Source organism: Petaurus breviceps, unplaced genomic scaffold, assembly GCF_028583685.1.
Source record: "Petaurus breviceps papuanus isolate PSGF00001 unplaced genomic scaffold, PetGlider_PUasm1.0 76, whole genome shotgun sequence".
NCBI classification, from domain to species: Eukaryota; Metazoa; Chordata; class Mammalia; order Diprotodontia; family Petauridae; genus Petaurus; species Petaurus breviceps.
This window is the reverse complement of record NW_027186473.1, coordinates 58,264,138-58,272,598: the sequence shown is the minus strand read 5'-3', so window position 1 is coordinate 58,272,598 and position 8,461 is coordinate 58,264,138. Positions and strand designations below refer to the sequence as shown.

At 41.4% G+C, this 8,461-nt stretch overlaps 1 pseudogene; it reads left to right on the top strand.

The window, feature by feature from the left end:
• Positions 1-965: 965 nt before the first annotated feature.
• LOC138174673 (ATP synthase subunit O, mitochondrial-like) lies at positions 966-2,912 on the top strand (annotated as a pseudogene).
• Positions 2,913-8,461: the final 5,549 nt, after the last annotated feature.

Sequence of the window (8,461 nt, the reverse complement as noted above, 5' to 3'; positions counted from 1 at the left end):
TGGCTCCAACTTCAGAAAGCTGGCCTTCACTTACCAGTCTTATTTTACTCAGGGCTTCTATTTGGATGCCATACCTGCTGAGTTCTCTTGCAACAAGAGCTGTTTGTTGGGGCGGCCAGGCGAGTAAGAGCACTAGCCCCAGTGTTGGGATGACCTGGAGATCGAATCCCGGGCTCAGACACTTAGCACCCACCCAGAAACACCTGGCCGTGTAACCTTGAACAAGTTACTTAACCCCGATTGCTTTAAAAAGCAAAGTTTGTTTTTCAGTTCTGCTGGATTTTGTGTTATCCTATAAGTGTGTGCATATTTATTCCATATGCCAATGGTGAGTGGAATCATCTTGCAGACATTTGTGTACATATTTTTGTATTTGAACCACAGGGTGAGATCCCCACCTGCCACAGTAATCAGGCCAGGTTTGGATGAGCAGACAATTTTTAGGGCACCTTTTCTAGCCCCTTCCTCACACCAGGAGGTGAGCAGTGTGATCCTTAAAAGGATGCTCACATACCCAGGGGACTGCTGAATTCCACTGCTGTTTCCAGTGAGAGGACGACCCTTGGGCCCATGATGACTGTGTGCAAGGTTATGACTACAGCTCCCAGGGTATCTGCACCTGCTGTTTCATCACTTGCTTGTCACCACAAGACTTTGAGATAGGTAAAAATGGTAAAATGATATGGGTGGTGTTTTTTGATTTGTGTGTAAATTGGATTTAATTGAGCCAGAATTGTGTGAAGTCATAGGCCTCACTCTCACATCCACTCACATCCAGAGTCATGAGAGTCCAGTGGCAGGATAGAATCAAGACGACTGGTGATGGCTCAAAATGCAGTGGATGACCTTGGCGTCTTCCATGTCTATTCAAGCTCTAAGAGCTCCACAGCTCCAGCTTCAGCTCCCTTCATGACCATTGGAACATAGTGTTCTCATTCACCCATTCCACCAGGGCAAGTCTTTACATGTTTGAAGTAGACATCCCTCTAACTCACCAAGGGTTTGAGACCCCTCAGTTATCCTCAACCTGGTTTGGCCTGTCTGCAGAAATGGATTATTGGGGTGTGGCTGCTGTGCATGCTGCAGCTTCTTGGAGTCACAGGTGAGAGTTAGGTAGAACAGGTGGACACCAAAGGTGGAAAGCATCCTGAAAAGGACTCAGTAGCCTTCATACCAGAGATGCTAGTCCTGCCTCAACACACCCTACACCCCGTGCATGTATACGTGTATGTATATATATATATATATATACACATATTTATATACATATATATGTATACTATGTGTATAGATATATCTAGAGAGATAGAGATAATATATAGATACATATATATGTACATTACAAGTGAGGAAACAGGCCCAAAGAGGTGACTTCTCCAAAGTCACACAGGTGGCAGAGGTTGAATTCTGACCCCCAGGTCTTGGAGTTTCAATGTAAAGTGCTTCTCACTGCCTCTTGCTTTAAACAGTTTCATGGACCTGCAGTGAGCACAGGAGAAGAAGGCAGCACCCGATGTATCCAGGATGCTCCATAAGGCATCCTGCTTCACCCTGTGTGGAATGACTTGCAGTGAAGTTTCCCCATTCTGAATATCATATACACATTCTTATTAATTCCTTGTATTTTGTAACTAAGTTCAGTATTGTTTCCCCATGTATATGTAAGTCATTGTGTATTTCAAGGTAATGTAAGTTGAGTATTAATACCATTGATTGAATTAACTATTGAGACCAAATTAGAGGTGTTTTTAGTTTGGGGAAAGGCATGGTAGTTGAGAGGTAGCAAAGGGTTAAGTTTCTAAAGAACTGCAAGAATTGCTGAAATAAGACTACTGATAAAAAGTACCAGATAGTAGCCTTGGGAAGAAGTTTGAGTTCCCAGAGAACTCCTAGATAATACTAAAAATGAAATAATGTAGATAAAAGGAGCTGGCAGCAGCAGGTGGTTTGACCAATCAGAAAGCAGACAGCAGCCTTGGGACGCTCAGGCCCAGATAAGGACACATCTAGGTTGGACTGAAGGGGGTTCAGTATTCTGAGGTTGTTACTGCGCTTGCGTAGTAGACCTCATGTATTATGTATGTTATCTAGCAAAATTAGAGCCTCATAAGTAATAATTAGGTTAATGTTTGGGAGGGGCTGGTAACCCTTGCTTATTTAACCCACTTTCTGCTTCTGTACCTTGGCCTCCTCTCTCTTGGTGTAGTACCAGAGACTGGACTGCCCGCTTCTCAAGAGATTCTAATAAGACTTTCTACCTTCACTTTGAGAGGTCTCCTAGTAGTCAATTTGGGTTAGGATCTCCGTATCCCACAAAACCCCTTCGGGGGGCAGATCATTTGCTAAACTCGTTAGGCCTCCAATTCCAGAATCTTGTCTAGAAGACCAATATGCCATTCCTCTTTATTCTACTGCATCTAAGCTGAATAAACTGGACATGATAGAAAAGGAGTTACTCAAAGTAAAAAAACTTTTGAAGGATTCCAAAATGATTGACTCTATTATGAATCCCCATATAAAGCATTGAATTAAGATAAAAGCCCTGATTGACATGATAGCAAAACAGAAGTTTTCCCCCTTCATGACCAACCTCATGAAATTGCTTCCTGAAAATAGTGGTTTAAACAATTCCCCAGGAGTCATTTCGACATTTTCTACCAAGATAAGTATGCATCATGGAGAAGTACAGTGCTCAGTTATTACTGCATCTATTTTAGATGATGCAACTCTTTCAGAATTAAAAACAGCCCCGAACAGCTTCCTAAGGAAAAGCCAAGTCCTAGAAATGGAGCTTAAGACTGACCCTCCAATCATGGGAAGAATGATTGTTCCAATTAGGAGAGGAACACATTGGCTTGTCTACAAGAACCAAGATACAGAAGCTAAGCAGGATTATGAAGGAAGCTGTTTGAAAGGAACATTTTCCCACAACTCATCAATGAAACTTCAAAAATAGTGGAAATGGTAAAAGTACTTGGAAAATTTTTTTAAGTTTCATTTTGTTGAAGTCTAGGACAATGAATGGGTTAACCTCCGCCATGAGTAGTGAAATGAATATTCAGCCCGGGCTTAGGAGCTTTCCGGGGCTAGAATAACATGGTATATGAAATACCTTCAGCTCATTCCTATCATTTCTCCTGGGTTTGGATGACCTATCCAAGAAATAAGTCATCTCTCAACAGAAAATAGGACAAAGGAGCTCAGAAATATTCATTTCTCAAGGTCTAGCATGCCACCTGGTGGCCATTTGGTCTAACTCTTTTTCTCCATTCAAAAGTACTCTTCAACAGAAAAGGAGACAAAGGAATCAAATGTTTTGTTTTAGAGGCTGCAGAATGGGAAGCAAGGCTGGGGTCTCAGCTTCTGTGACTGTTGCTGAGACAGCAGGGTGAAGAAAGCACTGGACTTGGAACGCTGGGCTGAGTTCAAATTCTGCTTCAGGCACTTACTACCTATGTGACTGTGGGCAAGGCCTTTAATGTCTTTCAGCCTCAAGTGCTCCACCTGTAAAATGGAGATTAATAATAACACCTGCCTCAGAGGGCTTTTGTGAGGAAAAAAGGAGGCGATCTCTGTAAAGCCCTTTACAAACCTCAAAAATGTTGGCTGTGGCTGCTAATGGTTTTCACGGCACTAAGGGCAAAACCAGATGAAGCTTTGTCCCACCTCCCAAGCACTCCTTTATCCTTTCTCCAGCTTTAGAACATTTTAGCCCTTCTTCAAAGGGGCTAAGATCCCCATCACACCCTTTCACGGTCTGAGAAAAGAAAAGTTTTGACTTGTTCCAACCCTTTTATTACCCAGGGGATGCTAGAGTAAGATGCCACGTGAATAAACAGAGAGAGAGAACACCCCGAGAAATCCTGCTTTTTCTCTCAGATTGGGTTTCTCTTCAGCTTCAGTGTCAATGGGGGTGGGGGTGGGGAAGACTACATCTGCATGCCTCCTCTGCATCTCTGAAGAAACGATCTGAAGGAGGTGAACTGAGTTTGAAAGCCTCCCCCCACCCCCCAGTTTTTTCTGACAGGCTGTTTTGACCCCTCACTGGCTCAGGAACTCTTAAGAGTGAAGGGACACAGGGATTTGGCATCCTCCTTTAACAGGGAGGGCCAGCCCTGAGTCATTCGTCTTCAAACACCCTCACTTCCCTTAGTTTCACGCCCTTGTCTTCCTTGGCTATCTAGCTGTGCTGGCTCTCGGCAAAAATGGTGAAGTAGTCACTTTGTACTTTTCTCAGCTTCCATCCAAAGCTCCGGAAGAAACTATTTGGAGATTTATTCCTGGTGGGGTCTTCATTATCAATTGCTATCAATGCCTGTTGCTGGGGTGTTAGTCATAAGATTATAGATTTAGAGCCAGATAGGATTCCAGAGACAAAGAAGTCTTTCCCCTCTCCCTCTCCCCATTTTACAGATGAAGAAGCTAAGGCCTGGAGAAGTTTAATGAATTACTTCAAGATCATGTAATGAACAATTGTCACACAAAGGTACTGACCCAAGTTCCTCTCACTTTTCATGTATCGTTATTTCCACCCATATTCATTATTGTCCCCCACCCAGATTTTAGATAATTGGGACCTCTTGTAAATTCAGAGGAAAGATATTCTAATTCCTGACATTATGATGGCTGAAAAAGAAAAGATTTTTGAGTAATTCTTTGAGTCACCCTGAAGGCAGACTCCCATTATATCTGTTTAGTATTTATTAGCCTGTTTATTTGGGCCTGAGACTTCATATGTGTAAGAAATTCCTGGTATGGAAAATCATTCCACAGATGCTATTGGGTAACTCCATAATTTGTAGTCTTAGATGCCTGGAGCACTGAGAAGGAACTTGTCCCTGGTTAGTCACATAAGCAGCTCTGTCAGGAGAACTTGGGCAGAGGCCTTTGTGGTGCTAAGCGCGACCCTCTACAAGCAGCCAGTCAATGTTACAGGTGAAAGGATGTAGGACTTTCACTAGTTCCACCTTCTTCAGTACAGTTCAAGTCAATTCATTGAAAAATATCTGTTGCCGTGTACTTAGGAGGGAGGAAGGAAGGAAGGTAGGGAGGAAGGAAGGGAGGGAGGGAGGGAGGGAGGGAGGGAGGGAGAGGAAGGAAGGGAGGAAGGGAGGGAAGAAGGGAGGAAGGAAAGGGAAAAGGAGGGAAGAAAAGAAAGGGAGGGAGGAAAGAAAGGAAGAAAAGAAAGAGAGAAAGGAAGGAAGGAAGGAAGGAAGGGGAGAGGAAAAAGAAAGGAAACAAAAAAGAAAGGTGAGAAAGAGAATAAGGAAGACAACAAAGAAAAAGAAAGACAACCTCTACCCTCAAAAGAAAGATGAAATGACTTGCACTTGATAAATTAGTCAGACTAGGACTGGGCCATAAAGGTCCTGAAAGGGAGCTTCTGGGTTCTATGCCCTTTGCATCTCACAAATGCCAACCATCTTCCTTCCTAACAGAGGGGAGTCTAGCTTAAATGCCTAGGAAATTAGATTAGGACTTTTTCTTACTGTGGGTAGATTGAATCCTGTTTAGACTTGCTTGTGTTAAATAAACAATTTGGCACTTCCCCCAGAAATTGGGACCTTCATATCAACTAGGAGATAAAACAAGTACAGCTCAGAGGAACTCATCACATTAATCAAGATTTCTGGGGGAGGGTCAGGAGAAAGGTAAAGCATCACCCAGGGAAATGACACTTTCCCAGCTCCAATATTGCCTGACTTTTCTCCACTTGGGCACCATTTACATCAAAGTTAGAGCTGAAGACCACCCATTTTCATTGGTAGTCCCATATTCATCCAAATAGTCACCAAAGACTTGACTTAGATTTTGTGAGCCCTGGTCCTAATTTACTATATCCAAGTTCCTTCATTTCTCTGGGCCTCAGTTTCCTCATCTGTAAAAATACAAATATAGAATGTCAGTTCCTTGAGGGCAGATACTGTTTTTCACTTTTTGATTCTCTATTTCCAGTGCCTAGCACAGTATCTTATGCAAAATGTGTGTTTTTTTAATTTGAGTTTCATGAGGCTGAGATCACCTTAACCTGTAAACTAGGGAAACAACATAGTTCAGTTGAAAGAGTGATGGGTTTGGAGTCCTAGGACCTGTGTTCAAATCCCATTTACTACCTGAGTGGCCTTGGGCAAGGTACTTCACATCTCTAGATCTCAGTCTCTTTATCTGTAAAGGGAAGGGTTGGATTAGATGGCCATGACCTGGATCTATGACCCGACCTCTAATTCTACCCAAATTCATCATCCCCCCCCCACACACACACACTCCTTTCATTATTTTCATTATAATACTATCCTCCCAATCCCCCAGGCTCTAATAATCCTTTCATTCTTCCCTTTTTCTCCCTCCAAGTTCTACTCATCATCCCTTGCTGCCATTTCTCCTCTGTCCCTGGTCGTTCATTCTTGCTGCAACCACATAACTCAATCTTCTACCTTTTCTTGTCCTGATCAGTTAACAGCTTTCTAATTTGTCTTCCTGCCCTTGGTCTGACTTTGACACTGTTGCCCATGTGGTTTTCCCATTTGCAATGTGGGCTGGGAGGATGACCCTAGAGCCAAGAGACTTCAAAGCATCCCTGACAAGCCACCCCCACAAAAGGGCTTTGCCCCAATTTCTCCTTACTCATCTTATAGTAATAATAACATTTACACAGTGCCTAAAGGTTTATAGGGTACTTCATAGATTTTCTTATTTGATCCTCACAAAACTGCTGTGAGATAGGTGGTATCAGTATCCTCCCCATTTTTATAAGTAAACTGAGATTGAGAAAACTTAAGTGACTTGTCCAGAATCACACAGCTAGCAAGTAAATGAGGCAGGATTTGAATTAAGGTCTTCCTGATTCCAAGTCCAGTGCTATATACACAATTATTAGTGTGCACATACATATACACTAATAATAATAATAGCAACAACCTAAAAAAAACAGCATTTATGTTGTACTTTATGGTTTGCAAAGCATTTTACCTATGTTAACTCATCTGATTCTCATGACAACTCTGTGAGGTGGGTGACATTATAATTCCCATTTTATAGATCAGGAAACTGAGGCACATAGTGAAGTGAAGTGGCCTGCTTAGGGTCACATAGCTAAGTAAATATCTGAGGCAGAATTTGAATTCTGATCTTTTGGACTCCAAAGACCTCTGTTTAGTTCACTGCACCACCTAGCCCTGTTTCTATGTAATTGAAAATTCTTTGAGGGACAGAACTGTATCGTTTTTAACTTTTGTATCCCTATACCCATATACAGTTGTTCATTAAATGTTTGTTGAATTTGTTCAAATACATTGCCACAAAACATAATAAAAGAAACAAAAAACAACAAACAGAAAGAAATATGTTGCAAACTCTTGGAAATCTGAGTTTGTTATCATATTTACTTTCTCTTACTGTATGACTTGCATATAGTAGGTACTTAATAAATGCTGTATTGAATTAAATTGGAAGAAACTCAAAAGACCTACAGAATTCAGTTAATCCTAAATGTGGACATGGACCCTTCTTCCCCCTGAAATAAAATGACATGGGTACAGGACAGCATGAGGTTCAACAGGGAAGAAAAGACTATTTTTTTGTCCATCTCACAATGCCTGTTAATCTTTTGGATTTAATGTTGTTTGGTAAAAAGACAAAAAACCATGCCCATAAGCCAAAGCTTACTATATCTGTATAAAATACTTACTATAAAAAGTTTACTATATCTCAGTCTCCAGATCATGCCTATAAATCACGGAAATGGACATCCACCAATTTCTTTGATGATAAAAATGTTTGGGGATGACTTATTGAGGAATTACTGTTAAAGAAATACTGAATGGTGGAAAGATCATAGAATCAGTATTCAGATGTCCCAGGAATCTAATCCTAATTATGCTATAAAGTAAATGTATGACCTTGGACAAATCACTTCACTGCTTTGTTTTCTCATCTGTAAAATGGGACTTTAGGCTAAGTGACCTCCAGCTCTTAAGTTTGGATTATTCTATAAAGACCAATGGAACAGCTGATCCCTTAAAAACTGAGAGAGAACAAGTGACTACTTTTGTGGAAAGGGCTTTTAATGACCACATTTGGAAGATCTTAACTTCTTACATCAGTCTTGTCCAAATATGGTGCCAGGGCTTATGTGCTCTCTGGAGCATTATATATTACAGCCAGGTGTGTGGAGGATGGTATGCAATGGTGTGTCCAGAATCTACAAAAGACATTGTTCTGATGGGTCAGTAAAAATGTTAATGAACTTTCCTTCTCCCCTCCCCATATCCCTTCTTTGAGCTCCCTACTCTAGCTCCCTCAGTTCCTTGGCATGGAAGTCAATTGTGTATTATGTCTCATGTATCGTGTCATGGTAAGAGTGATGAAGCACATCTCTTTGGACACATGCCTTGTTAATTACATTATCTATTCCCTCCTAGTTCCCACAGTTCCTATTATCATTTTCATTAATTTTTCATGG